Source organism: Physeter macrocephalus, chromosome 17 (assembly GCF_002837175.3).
Source record: "Physeter macrocephalus isolate SW-GA chromosome 17, ASM283717v5, whole genome shotgun sequence".
Lineage (NCBI taxonomy): Eukaryota > Metazoa > Chordata > Mammalia > Artiodactyla > Physeteridae > Physeter > Physeter macrocephalus.
Window position 1 is genome coordinate 12,723,899 of NC_041230.1, and position 15,257 is coordinate 12,739,155.

Genomic DNA, 15,257 nt, shown 5'->3' on the forward strand with positions numbered 1-15,257 from the left:
AACTCCAAAATGGGATGAGAGCTGTGAAAGAAATGAACACGACAGTGTGATAGAGAGGGTCTGGGTGCTTTAGAACCTGGCTATTCAAAGCACGGTACCCAGACCAGCAGCATCAACAGCTTGTTAGAAATGCAGAAGCTCAGGCCCTATCCCAGACCTCCTAAGGCAGGAGGTCTTGCATTTTCGCAAAATTCCCATGGGATTCATGTGTACCTTGAATTTTGAGAAGAACTGCCTCAGACACATGATCCACGAAGACTTTTCGGAGGAGGTTGCATTTGAATTGAGACCTGAAGGTTAAGAGTCGGGCTGTCAAGCAGAGGTCTGGAGCAAGAATTCCAGGCAAAGGGAACTTCAAGTACAAAGATCATCATACCAAGTAGAGGTCTGAGGAGCTCAAAGAGGACCCGTGTGGCTATGACAAGCAAGTTGGGGGATACCGATGAGGTTAAAGAAGTGGATGAGGGCCAGCCAGAGCCTGATGGGCCCTGGGAAGGAGTTTGGATAGCATGTGAAATCAACAGAATCCACTATATGCGAAGAGAGACACAATCTGATGGGCATTTACAAAATTGTCCCTCCGGGCCTGAGGGACTTCATACTGTGACAACTTAGCTAAGCTGGAACCACATTTCTCAGAATTCCCTTCCATATATGGTCTGGGTTAGGCCTGGCCAGAGGAGAAATCCACACAACATTAAGATTCATTCAGTGATTTTTATCTAATGTTAATCCATATTCAGATTTCCCAATCATCGTCCAAATATCTCACCTTAATAATATTCATATGAATAACATTCCAGGTGACAATTAGAGCTGTCCTAAGGTTGATCATACATAATTGCAAAAAAAAAAAAATCTGTTATGGGTGGCAAACAGCATCTTCCAATAGTTTCTCCCCTTGGAGTGACCAAATTTTACACAACCAGCCCTAAACGGAATAGTGTGATGGGAAATGCACGGCTCATGCCTGGAGATTGTGAATGAATTGACAAGCCCGTGACCAGGGCATTGTTTGGTTTTAAAGCTTGCCCGGGGGGTCACAGCGTGCAGCCTGGTTTGGGAATCACTGCTGTCTGGAAAAAAAAAAAAAAAAAAAAGAAAGTAAAAGTTCTGGCAACACTGCCCTGACATTTCCACTTGGCCATTTCCGCTGGGTGGCATCGCTTAGATGGGGAACACAATCTTACATTCGCCACAGTCTGGGCCTTTACCTGCCCATCCCCTGTAGGTATCTAAGTTGCTCAGCTAGAGGAAAAAAAAAGGGGTTCTTTGCAATAAATAATAAAACATACACCAACCTAATAAATGTCTGCATTCCTACAGAGCAGTCAACATGTACAATAAATAACCCTTTTCCTCATCTGACCTCCCAAAGCAGCAACTTCTAATGGTTTCACCATTGGTACAGAGGCCCTTGGATTGACGAGAAACCCTTCTGAGAAAGAAAGGAATCCATCTGACAAAGTGGATGTCCTCGGACAAGTGCAAAGGGAGGAAACTCACCAGGAGAAGTGCGAGTGAGTGAAAGAATCTCGAGGGAACAGGAGGGCCCAGTTTAGGTCCCACAGGGAAGGGGGTTCAGCTGACAGACCATTAGATATTTCCTCCTGGAATGCTGGATAATAAATTCGGGACACTCATCCAACTTCTTTTGCCCTGAAAGCAGGTGGTGGAAAGGCAGGGGCAGTCAGAACTTGGGTCCCCAAAGAAGCAAGGGCACAGGTGTGAAATTGGGGGAGATTGGCAATTTGGGGAAGAAAGAAGAAAGCAATACTGAACTGGGGAGATCTAGGTAGGAAAAGGGATTTTGTTGTTAAAGGAGTTATTTTTTTCTTTCTTTCCTTATTTTTCCTCCCTTGGGAAGAAACCTGGAGAGCTTTGCTGGGAAAAGCCTAATTGGGGTGAACTGGTGATGAAAAGGGGTTTTCGATGGAGAGTTGGGGAAGAGGGTTGGAAAAATAAATATTAGACGAGAGAGAAAATGGAAGGACCGAGTTGGTTTGTTATCAGTGGAAAGATTTTCCAAACAGGGGGACTCTTGGTGGGAAGAAAGAATTTTTGCTGGAATGTGATCCTCAATGGAGGAGAAATCTGGGAAACAAAAAATATGTTTTTTGCTAGAGGAAGCTCCTAAAAGGAGGGGGAGGGGCGTAATCAAGGAGTCTGGGAGGGCTTTTTGGTTTTGCTGGAAGATCCTAAAAGGAAACAAATCTGGGTCCCCAAAAGGGGGAGGTCTCTTCAGGAGGAAAGGAGATTTTAGCACCAGGGGCCTAGAAAGCGGAGGGCGAATGCAAGGCCAAGATGCAGAAAGTGCGGACGTCGGGTAGGGCCCGCGGCGCGAGCTGGGGAGCTGCAAGGGGGCAGTTGGGGCCTGAGGGGGGGGGAGGAAAGAAAAGTGGGCCAGAGGCCTCTGAGGAGAGTCTTCTCCAAGAGGGAAGGGGCTGCGGGGATGCAGAAGGTGCGTGCGTGACGCGGTGCGAGGGGCACCCGCCGCGCCTGCTGCGCCCCTCTAAAGGGAGATTGGGCCCCCCTAAAGAAGATATATAAACGAATTAGATTTTAAAGGGGGGGGGGTTGAAGAATGAGGAAGGGGCGGGAAAGGACGGGGTAGGGAGGAAGGGGAGGGGGTCGGGGCAGCAGCAACCGGGTTTTACCCGCCCCAGGGGGCTCGCGCGCCGGGCCTCGCGCCTTGCGGGCCTCCCAGCGGCCTCCGCCTCCCCTGCGCCTCCCGCCGGCCGGCCGGGCGCGCACGCGCAGCCGGGCCCGCTCCCGGGGCGCCCCGCTCACCCGCAGCGCGGACGCGCGTGCGTGGCCGCGGGCCGCCTCGCACCACCCAGAGAGGCCTCGCGCGCGCGCCTCGCACCGCCCGGGCTCCCCGCGCGTGTCGCCCGGCCGCGCATTCTCTGCGGCTATTCGGCCGCCGCCGAGGGGCGGGGCCACGGGAGGGGCGGGGCTTGGCTGGTCAGGTGACCAGTGGCGGGCGGGAAAGGAGGCGGTTGGTCGCCATTTTGGGAGGAGGGCGGTTGAAGGCGGGAGAGTGTGAAGGCGTAGTTGGAAAGGAGCTGCGGGGGGAGGGGCCGGACCCTCACGACCCACACACCGAGGCCGAGAGTCGGGCAGCTCTGGCCATTGTTCCTTGAGAGCGTCGTTCGAATGCAGCATGTGGAGCTTCGGCTCCCCGCGGGCCGCTCTGAGCTGCAGCCTCCCTTGATGGGGGGTGGGGGGTGGGGGGTGAGAGCAGGGGCCGCCCTCGCAGCATCGTGGGGCCCAGCGAGGCAGTCCCCCGTGCTCCCGAGGGGCCACCGAGGCCTGCCTGGCAGTGGGTTGGGAAGATGCGGAGCTGCAGAAGCACAAAGCGGGACGTGATCTGCTCCACCTTTCTTTAAGCAAACCCTGAACCATCTGTGGATCAGGCTATGTCCTGAGCTGTGCTGCCGGACAGAAAGAAACCGGGAGGAGCAATGGCCCGGGGTGAGGTGGGGGCGTGCTGATCGGCCAAGAAGTCTGAACCGTGGAACGACTTAGACGGGGAATTCATTCCTTAGAAATTGCGCCCTGAAAACCTATGGAGACAGCAGATTCGTGGTTGCCTGGGGGCGGGAATGGGTATCGACTAGTAAACAAACTCGAGGGGATCTGATTGGGGTGATGGAAATATTCTGAAAGTGGGTTGTAGCAATGGCTGCACAGCGTGGTGACTTTACTAAAAATCCTTGTATTTTACACTTAAAATGGGTGACTTTCATGTAAATTATATCCCAGTAAAGTTTTGATGTTTTAAAAAAACTGATCCCTGGGGTAGGTAGAGCAGAGAGGAGAGGAAAAGGACTGGCATTCCACTTTTGGATTCTTTCATTCAACAAATATTGTTTATTGAGTTTCCCGTCCTGTTCTGAAATACTGCAGTATATGAGTCAAACATCCCTGCTCTGGTTTATGTTCTAGAGCAACACTGTCTGGTAGAAAAATAATACAAGCCCCAAGTGCCAGTCACATAATTTTACATTTCCTAGTAGCCATATTTTTTAAAGGTTAAAATAAAAGTTAAAAAAAGGTGAAATTAACTTTAATAATACAATTTAACCCTAAATATTATTTCAACAGGTAATCAATACAAATTTTTTTTAATGAGGTAATTAACTTCGGGGGAGACTTTAAAATCTGGTGTGTATTTTACATTTACAGGACATCTCAGTTCAGACCAGCCACATTTCAAAGGCTCCATAGCCCAATGTAGCTAATGGCTTTGGTACTGAACAGCGAGCATACCTTTAGTGGGGGACAGGCAAATACATTTAGAATGCAATTTGGTTATCCTTTTTGAAAAATGTAAGGAAAGAAGGTGGAGACTGTCAGAGGATGCTATTTTATATAGGTCAATAAAAGCCTCTCTGGCAAAGTTACACTGAGCAGAGACTGGAAGGCCATGAGGAAGGGAGCTATAAAAATATCTGGGGGAGGAGCAAGTGCAAAGGCCCTGAGGCAGGAAGATGTGGGATCCATTTGAACAGCAGTGACCAGTGTGGTTAGAACGACGTGAGTAAAGGAAAGTGTAAACTAGGGGCAGGTTATGTAGGGCCTTGTAGGTTATGCAAAGACAGGGTTTAAAAACCTGCCTTCGTTTTAGGAGGGATTCTTCATTTATATAGCAAACACTAAAAAATACTGAGTTTCAGCTGTGTGAGCTCTTGGTGGAAGAAATGAGGACCCTGGCCAATGGGTAGATGAGAGTTTAAAGAATAGGACTTAAGCTCCTGAAGGAAAGTGACATCTTCCTGTCCTTTGACAAACGTTGATCACTTTATGGACAGAGACAAGATCCTTGCAACACATAACACAAAGAAGTAGCATTCAGAAATTATTTTAGAAGACTACAAGTTAATGCGACAGCCCAATAAACAAACAAATAAAAGATATGAAGAGGCACTTCATACAAGAGGAAACATAGGAAAACGGGCCTAATTATAGCAAGATTTTAATGCAAATTAAAACCACAGATATTAGGTCACACCCACCAGTTTGGCAAATTTTTACATTTTTTCTATCACACAGAGCAAGGGGAACTCATAGTACTGGTCATGGGTAAACTTGGTACAATCACAGTGGAGTACAAATTGAAGATATTGAATAAAATTAAAGATGTGATGTGTCCCATGCCCCAGCAATCCAGGGATTGACGGTAGAGAAACTTGCTCATATGCACTAGGAGATGTGCACAAGAATAGTCATAAGCAGCAATGTTTGTAATAAACAAATAAAAACAAACAAACCAACTTGGATGATTCTGGAACAGAAAAAGTACATTAGTGGAAAAATTAGTGAAATCTTAAAGACTGAAATTCAATACAGGGGACACGGGTTTGAGCCCTGGTCTGGGAGGATCCCACATGTCGTGGAGCAACTAAGCCCGTGTGCCACAACTACTGAGCCTGTGCTCTAGACCCCGCGAGCCACAACTACTGAGCCCACGCGCCACAACTACTGAGGCCCACGCACCTAGAGACTGTGCTCCACAACAAGAGAAGCCACTGCAATGAGAAGCCTGCACGCCGCAACCAAGAGTAGCCTCCGCTCGCTACAACGAGAGAAAAGTCCTCGTGCAGCAACGAAGACTCAACGCAGCCAAAAAAAAAAAAATTATTGATGAAAGTTAAATTAAAATTCGGTAGTCACATTAAACTTAAATGTTAGTGATTAGATTATACTTTTTTACTAAATTTTGATTAAAATGTAGTAAATAAAAGTAAACAGTGAATTAAAGTTAAATTTTAAATTATTAAATTACATTTTCTGCAGATGATGTTCTACAATTTTAATTCTACAATGAAAGGAATTCATGCAACATGTGTGTGAAGGTACCAAACGCAGGGCCTGGTGCGTGGGAGATGCTCCGATGGGTGAGTTTCGAGGTAGGATGTGAGCTCAGGCTTAGAAGCTGGGGATGGTAACCTCTCGCCAGAGACCACATGCCGCGGTGGAAGGAGCATAAGCTCTGGAATCAAATATTTATCAGCAGCAGCAGCATCCCTGCCATGTGCCAGGCACTGTTTGAAGCCCTTTACATACATTAACTCACTTGAATCCTTATAAGCACCCTATGAGGCAGATACTATTCTTATCCCCATTTTCCAGATGAGTAAACTGAGGCACAGAGACACTCACCGAATCAATGGGGAGGAGTCAGGATCCAAAGACCTGGATTTGAACCCAGCCTAACCCACAAGCTATATGGCCTCAGTCGAACCTCAGTTTCTGCCCCACAGATTGAGTACAGCGACCCACTGCATGGGAGGTCACAAAGAGAAAATGGGACTACTTGGAAGAAAGCCCTCATTGAATCATAACATATGTGAATGATTAAACAGCCAGGAGGGAGGCTGGCAGTCCTGGCAGGGAAAAAAGGCAGGAGCAAAGGTACTGAGGCCTCACCTTGGAGGCCGGGCCAGTATGGCTGTGCTGGAAGTTGCTATAGGAGATGGGGAGTGAGGTGTGTTTGTGCCTGAATCCTGGATGCCTCCTGGAGCAGGCTTTTTCCTTCTGGTGCTTAATGAATGTGCCGCTTGGTGGCCACAAGGCAAGGCACTCTTCTGGTAATGCTGGTTCCCATGGGTGGGGGTAGTGTGACTCTGAGGGGGTCAGCTCCTTGGGTCAGGGCCTCCCACCCTGAAGACATGTCCCATTATCTCCGGTGGAGTCTCAGAATTCCCCCCAAACCCCTAGAGAAAACTCACCTCAATTTAGGAAAGTGAAATAGGTTGTAGAACTGGAAAGGACCAGAGATGTCATCTGGTCCAACCCTTTCAATATACTCAGATCAGGAGATTGAGGCCCAGAGAGGGCAAGGGACTTGCCTAAAGTTACACAGCAAGTCAGTGGCAGAAACAGGGCCAGATGCAGCTATCTTGACTCCTGGACCTGTGCTTTTTCCTCTCCCCCAGGTTTGTGTATGGGAGTATCTGGGTATTCACATGAATTGAACAGATGGGAGCAGGGGAGGGGAGCTTCCAGCCATGTTGCACTAAAGGAGAATTGGGTGGTGCTTGCTTTGACAATGAACAACAACCACCATGCTATTAAATTTTTTTTAAGTTTGACATTCAGCCATTTTACTGAATAAATGATTCAACCAAGTATTTCCGAAGTCTCTACTATATCTCCAGTAAGCTAAGCACCAAAGGAGATTATAGACAAAGACCCAAGAAATTGTCCCACCTTGTTAGGTCTTAATGTTTGTGTCCCCCCTAAATTCATATGCTGAAACCTAACCCCCAATGTGATGGTATTAGGAGGTGGGCCTTTGAGATATGATTAGATCATGGGGTAGAGCCCTCATGAATGGGATTAGTGCCCTTTTAATTTATTTTTTTATTTTTATTTTTATTATTTATTTATTTATTATTATTATTTTTTTTTGTGGTACGCGGGCCTCCCTCTGCCGTGGCCTCTCCCGTTGCGGAGCACAGGCTCCGGATGCGCAGGCCCAGACCACTGCGCCACCAGGGAAGCCCCTTAATTTATATTTTATTAAAGAAATTTTTTTATTGAAGTATAGTTGATTTACAATATGTTAGTTTCAGGTGTACAACAAAATGATTCAGATATATATATATATATATATATATATATGTTCTTCTTCAGATTCTTTTCCCTTGTAGGCTATTACAAAATATTGAGTATAACTCCCTGTGCTATACAGTAGGTCCTTGTTCATTATCTATTTTATATATAGTAGTGTGTATATGTTAATCCCAAACTCCTGATTTATCCCTCCCTCTCCTTTCCCCTTTGGTAACCATAAGCTTGTTTCCTATGTCTGTGGGTCTCTTTCTGTTTTGTATATAAGTTCATTTGTATCTTTTTTTTTGATTCCACATATAAGCAGTATCATATGATATTTGTCTTTCTCTGTCTGGCTTACTTCACTTAGTATGATAATCTCTAGGCTCATCCATGTTTGGACGTGATTAGATCATGGGGGTGGAGCCCTCATGAATGGGATCAGTACCCTTTTAAAAGAGGCCCTAGAGAGCTCCCTCACCCCTTCCGCCCTGCGACGTTGTAGCAAAAAAAAACCCCAGCTGTCTGTGAGGAAGCGATATCACCAGACATTGAATCTGCCGGCACCATGATCTCGGACTTTCCAGCCTCTAGAACTATGAGAAATACATGTTTATTGTTTATAAGCCACCAGTTTATAGTATATTTGCTATAGCAGCCCGAATGGACTAAGACACAGCCTTACCAACTTCACAGTTGTCGTCAGATAAGGTTGGAGAAGTAAAAAGAGACACATAAAATAATAAAGAAAAATGATCCAGGTTAGGATTGGCCATGATTAAAAATAACACTACGCAAGGTTTTGCTGTATGTACTCTGCCACACCTTCATCATCTTATAAGTGCATTTGCCCTTCAGGATCGTCTAGATGGACACCATCTCTTTTTATCTTTGAGTCTCCTGCAGTCAAACATTTAACAAATATTGAACGCCTGCTCTGTGCCAGAATACCACAGTAAACAAGCAGACAATCTCCCTGGTCTCATGGAATTTACGTTCTTGTGCGCGAGACAAGCAATAAACAAGGAAAGAGATAACACGTTAACTCCAAAATGGGATGAGAGCTGTGAAAGAAATGAACACGACAGTGTGATAGAGAGGGTCTGGGTGCTTTAGAACCTGGCTATTCAAAGCACGGTACCCAGACCAGCAGCATCAACAGCTTGTTAGAAATGCAGAAGCTCAGGCCCTATCCCAGACCTCCTAAGGCAGGAGGTCTTGCATTTTCGCAAAATTCCCATGGGATTCATGTGTACCTTGAATTTTGAGAAGAACTGCCTCAGACACATGATCCACGAAGACTTTTCGGAGGAGGTTGCATTTGAATTGAGACCTGAAGGTTAAGAGTCGGGCTGTCAAGCAGAGGTCTGGAGCAAGAATTCCAGGCAAAGGGAACTTCAAGTACAAAGATCATCATACCAAGTAGAGGTCTGAGGAGCTCAAAGAGGACCCGTGTGGCTATGACAAGCAAGTTGGGGGATACCGATGAGGTTAAAGAAGTGGATGAGGGCCAGCCAGAGCCTGATGGGCCCTGGGAAGGAGTTTGGATAGCATGTGAAATCAACAGAATCCACTATATGCGAAGAGAGACACAATCTGATGGGCATTTACAAAATTGTCCCTCCGGGCCTGAGGGACTTCATACTGTGACAACTTAGCTAAGCTGGAACCACATTTCTCAGAATTCCCTTCCATATATGGTCTGGGTTAGGCCTGGCCAGAGGAGAAATCCACACAACATTAAGATTCATTCAGTGATTTTTATCTAATGTTAATCCATATTCAGATTTCCCAATCATCGTCCAAATATCTCACCTTAATAATATTCATATGAATAACATTCCAGGTGACAATTAGAGCTGTCCTAAGGTTGATCATACATAATTGCAAAAAAAAAAAAATCTGTTATGGGTGGCAAACAGCATCTTCCAATAGTTTCTCCCCTTGGAGTGACCAAATTTTACACAACCAGCCCTAAACGGAATAGTGTGATGGGAAATGCACGGCTCATGCCTGGAGATTGTGAATGAATTGACAAGCCCGTGACCAGGGCATTGTTTGGTTTTAAAGCTTGCCCGGGGGGTCACAGCGTGCAGCCTGGTTTGGGAATCACTGCTGTGGCGGCAGGAAAACCTGCGTGTCTCAGAAGTCAAATCCTCACCATGCTGTCCCTGGGATGTTGGTGGATAAAGCTGCCCCCGTGGTCCTCTCTGCCTCCCACCACTGCCTGACCTGCATGCAGACCACCTGCTCTTTTTATTTTATTTTATTTATTTATTTATTTTTTTTTTTGCGGTACGCGGGCCTCTCACTGTTGTGGCCTCTCCCGTTGCGGAGCACAGGCTCCGGACGCGCAGGCTCCGGACGCATGGCTCACGGGCCCAGCCGCTCCGCGGCACGTGGGATCTTCCCGGGCCGGGGCACGAACCCGCGTCCCCTGCATCGGCAGGCAGACTCTCAACCACTGCGCCACCAGGGAAACCCCACCTGCTCTTTTCAACAGGTCATGACAGTGCTTCTGATACTGGGATCAGGAAGGTTATCTGGTCACCGAAGCTTTGGAAGGTGTGAGAATGCTTAGGAAGCCCAGGCAGAAAAGGAGAGTCAAGGGGTGGGGGGGGGTGGGGGGGTGGGGGGGGTGTGCCCGGATTTGCACTCGGAAAAGTGCAGGCATTTGAGGAGAAGTCAATCAGTGAGGACACTCTGGGAAAGCCCAGACAGAAAGGGAGAGGGAGGGGGGGGGGGGGGGGGGGGGGGGGGGGGGTGTGCCCGGATTTGCACTCGGAAAAGTGCAGGCATTTGAGGAGAAGTCAATCAGTGAGGACACTGAAAAAGAAGAACCAGAGAAGTGGAAGGAAAACCATGAAAAATTAAGCCCCGGTGAAGCGAAGGAGAAAGATGCTCTCTCCAGAAGGAGTGAGGGGTCCACCCTGGCCACCGGTTTCTCCTCTCCACCCCGCTTTCCTGTCCTCACATTCATCCCTTGAATCACTTCCTTCAAGCATCCTCAAAGCCCTTGCCCCTCCCAATCTGCAGTAGGCACCTGGCCAAACTCTGCCATCTGCCTCTCCAAGCCAGCTGAACGCAGCGGGAGGAAACCACCCAGCCAGCCTGGCATGTTTTACCTGAATCACAGAAATCACAGACCACAAGGGGGCACAGGGCACTCTCTCTGTGTCTCTGGGGAGCTTGCTTTCGCTCCATCACAATAGGACTGTTTCCTTCCAGGCCTCCCACCCACCCAGCCCTGCCATCCAGCTGATGGCCACGTCCCATGCTTCTCTGTGCAAACTGAAGCCGTCAGTCGGGAACCCCCTCATTGCCTAGCCTGAGAGCACAAGCCCCCTCATTTTCCCATTGGTTACCAGTCCCCCAACCTTTGGGTTCCATCCTGTTTCTCAAGGACTGAGGTTATTTCCTTTCTTCTTTCTTTTTTACCTTCTTTCCTTCCTTCCCCATTTCCTCTTCTGCTGCTGCTTCTAATTCTCCTCCTTCTAATTCTCCTCCTCCTTCTCCCCGCTTCCTGTACAATCTGGCCCCATGCCAGCTGCTGTAATCCTTTCTAAAAGGCAGATGGGGACCCTCTACCTCTTGGTGGGAAGAAGGGTCATAGTACTGCGGACAGATTTAGCTACTACTGTCTTGTCTAGAGGTGTTTAGGTGGTGACTGTTAGCTCCCTCCGTAGTAAAGGAAACTCTTCTCCTTTGTGAACAGCAATCTGAGACGTGATGCTTTGAGACCGTGTGAGCATCCTGCACCCCACCAACCTTTCCCCAGGGATGCTGGCATCTGATTCTGTCCTTCGCCTGGAACAATGTTTCCCAGCAGTTGACCGCGTCAGAGATGATAGCAGCCTGAACTCAAGTAGTTGGGATGGAGATGGTCAAAGATGATGACTCTGGGTTTAATTGTAATGAAATCAATCCCTCACTGTGTAACTAATGACTAAGTACACATCTCCTTTGCTCGTTCCGAGAGGATGGGGGCCATGCAGGTCTTGGTCACTGTGTCTCCAGTACCTAAGAGGACCTTCCAGTAACAATAATATAAAAGCACCAGGTAGTGTTCTAGCACTTCACATCCACTCCCTCATTGAGCAAGGAGGGTTGCTGCTATGTCCATTGTACAGATGAGGAAACTGAGGCACAGAGAGGAGACTAACTTGCTCAAGGCACAGAGCCAGTAGGTGGCAGAGCTGGGATATGAACCTGGAGGCCTCATTCCAGAGCCTGCACTCTTCAATATCATACTCTCTGGCTTCAGAATGAAGCTGCAGGGCTTCCCTGGTGGCGCAGTGGTTAAGAATCTGCCTGCCAATGCAGAGGACACGGGTTCGAGCCCTGGTCTGGGAAGATCCCACATACCGCAGAGCAACTAAGCCCGTGCGCCACAACTGCGGGGCCTGCGCTCTAGAGCCCACGAGCCACAACTACTGAAGACCACGTGCTTAGAGCCCATGCTCCGCAACAAGAGAAGCCACCACAGTGAGAAGCCCGTGCACAGCAACAAAGACCCAACGCAGCCAAAAAAATATAAATAAAATAAATAAATTAAAAAAGAAAGAAAGAAAGAAGCTGCAGTGCCACTATGGAAAACAGTATGGAGGTTCCTCAAAAAACTAAAAATAGAATTGCCATATGTTCCTGCAATCTCTTTCCTGGGCATATATTTGGAGAAAACCATAATCGAAAAGATACAGGCACCCCAATGTTCATAGCAGCACTATTTACAATAGCCAAGACATGGAAGCAACCTAAATGTCCATCGACAGATGAATGGATAAAGAAGAGGTGGTATCAATACATATACACGATGGAATACTACTCAGCCATAAAAAGAATGAAAAAAAAAAAGAATGAAATAAGCCATTTGCAGCAACATGGATGGACCTAAAGATTATCATACCAAATGAAGTCAGACAGAGAAAGGCAAATACCATAAGATATCACTTATATGTGGAATCTAAAATATGACACAAATGAACCTATCAACAAAACAGAAACAGATGCACAGACATAGAGAACAGGCTTGTGGTCACCAAGGGGGAGGGGGAGTGGGGGACGGAAGGATGGGGAGTTTGGAATTAGCAGATGCAAACTATTATATATGGGATGGATAAAGAACAAGGCCCTACTGTAGAGCACAGGGAGCTATAGTCAATATCCTGTGATAAACCATAATAGTTTATCACAAAAGAATGTGAAAAAAATGTACATATGACTGAATCACTTTGCTGTACAGCAGAAATTAACACAACATTGTAAATCAACTATACTTCAATAAAAAAAAGAAATCCTTTGAGACTATAATAATAAAGATATTCTCCTTAAACAAAACAAAGCAGAAAACAGAAGAAGCTGCAGTAAAAATTTATTGAATGAGTTAACACTGCAGGGTGTGGAGAGGATGGGGGGTGGGGAGTTTGGGAAATGTGTTCCAGGTCATTTCAGCTCCCTCTACTTAAAATCCTTTTAAGGGGGATTTTTGTCTTGTTTGCTGGGTTTTTTTCAACGATGGGGAGATGTCCAGCCTTCACAGAATGGGTTTTCTGATCACGAGTCGCACTGAGCCAGCCTGGCAGATGGGTCCCTGCTCTGCCATGCCAGGTCCTTTAGGGCACAAGGCTCCGAGTTCCAAAGTGCAGCTCCTTCCGTGAAGAAGACAATTCAAGTGTGTCCTATGTCTGAAGCCACCCAGGATACTCATTTTCCTAACAGAAAAATCCAGATTCACAGATACTGTCCCTTCCTTACCAAAGTCGTTGAAGTTTCCCTGTGTGGGGTCCAGAAAAGAGAGGGTGTAACAAAGGCAATTTGGCCAAAGCCATCTTTGCGCAGGTGATGTGGGTGGCTGAGGAACCCTGCTTCTCTCCCTTCCACTCGTACCTCTCACCTTATTTCCTGAGATTCAGCAAGATCATCAACTGCTCTGAAATTAAGACCATTGTTCCTTGATTTCAATGATAATAATAGCTCTCAGCTAACACATGGTCCAAGTTTCAAAGCTGTTATTCTTTGGCCGTGGCGTTCTCTCTTTCTTGAAATGTTAATTCAGCATCCGTGGGAGGGGCATATTTTGTATTATTAGCAGCAAGCTACGAGCTGAATCGGAATAAGAGTTTCAAGAGGAAGTTGTTGCGGGAAAGGTGAGAGATAATTTTGGATTTCTTTTGTCATTCAATAAGTACAAAAATACTGGGTGTTGGGGGTGCCCACACGTTTATCCTAGCGCTTAGCCTCTCCTTTTATCAGTTAGCTACAGCTGTGTAAGAAACCATCTTGAAATTTAGTGGCTTAAAACAACAACTTTTTCTTTTTTTCTCACGTGTATTTGGGTCGTCTAGACAGTTCTGCTAATCTGGGCCAGGCTTGGCTGACCTTGGCTGGGTTCACTCGTGAATCTGCCATCATCCTCTGGCAGGTTAACTAGAGCCTGGCTGGTTTCGCATTACTTCAGCTGGGATGACTCAATTCTTCTTTACCTCTCCCTCACATCACTCCAGCAAGCTAGCCCAGGCATGTTCTCATGGCAAAGGTGGAGAAGAAGAGAGATAAGAGAAATACTCTGAGCCTCTTAAGGCTTAGCCTTGGAATTTGTACACTCCTGCTGTATTCTACTGGCTAAAGCAAGTTGTAAATTTCAGTTCAGGGGATGGGAAAAGAGACTCCATCTCTCTTTTTTTTAATTTAAAAAAAATATTTATTTATTTATTTTGGCCCTGCTGGGTCTCAATTGCGGCACACAGGATCTTCGCTGCAGCATGCAGGATCTTTAGTTGCGGCATGCATTTGGGATCTAGTTCCCCCATCAGGGATCGGACCCAGGCCCCCTCCATTGGGAGCACGAAGTCCTACCCACTGGACCACCAGGAAAGTCCCAAGAGGCTCCATGTCTTGACGGGAGGAGCTGCGAAAGCACACTGCAAAGCGCCCAGATAAAGGGAGGGGTGGAAAAGGGCAGCCTCAGGCAGGGAAGAGTGGTCCTTCTTATTTCTGCTTCTCCCATGAGCCAGCAAAAGTCTGATTCCCATTGTCCACAGTTGCCTCATCTGCTCCACAGTCCTGTTTTCTGACTTTAAACTTCACTTCTTTCTGTGAGTCCCTTAGGTCTCTTTTGGGGCAGCTCTATCCCATTCCTTACTCTCCAAGCCCCCAACCCCACCTCCACCCATCATTGGAGGCTGATGAATCCCCCTCCTACCTCAGGATAAGGCCGATTTCCAGCTTCCCTGCCTTTTGTTTGTTTCTTCCATCTCCTGTGAAGGAAGTGTTTGTTCTCCAGTGCTCATGAGGGAGGGGTTCAACCTGGACTCCTCCCACTTTCTCAGTCTCACGTGTATTTGGGTCGTCTAGACAGTTCTGCTAATCTGGGCCAGGCTTGGCTGACCTTGGCTGGGTTCACTCGTGAATCTGCCATCATCCTCTGGCAGGTTAACTAGAGCCTGGCTGGTTTCGCATTACTTCAGCTGGGATGACTCAATTCTTCTTTACCTCTCCCTCACATCACTCCAGCAAGCTAGCCCAGGCATGTTCTCATGGCAAAGGTGGAGAAGAAGAGAGATAAGAGAAATACTCTGAGCCTCTTAAGGCTTAGCCTTGGAATTTGTACACTCCTGCTGTATTCTACTGGCTAAAGCAAGTTGTAAATTTCAGTTCAGGGGATGGGAAAAGAGACTCCATCTCTCTTTTTTTTAATT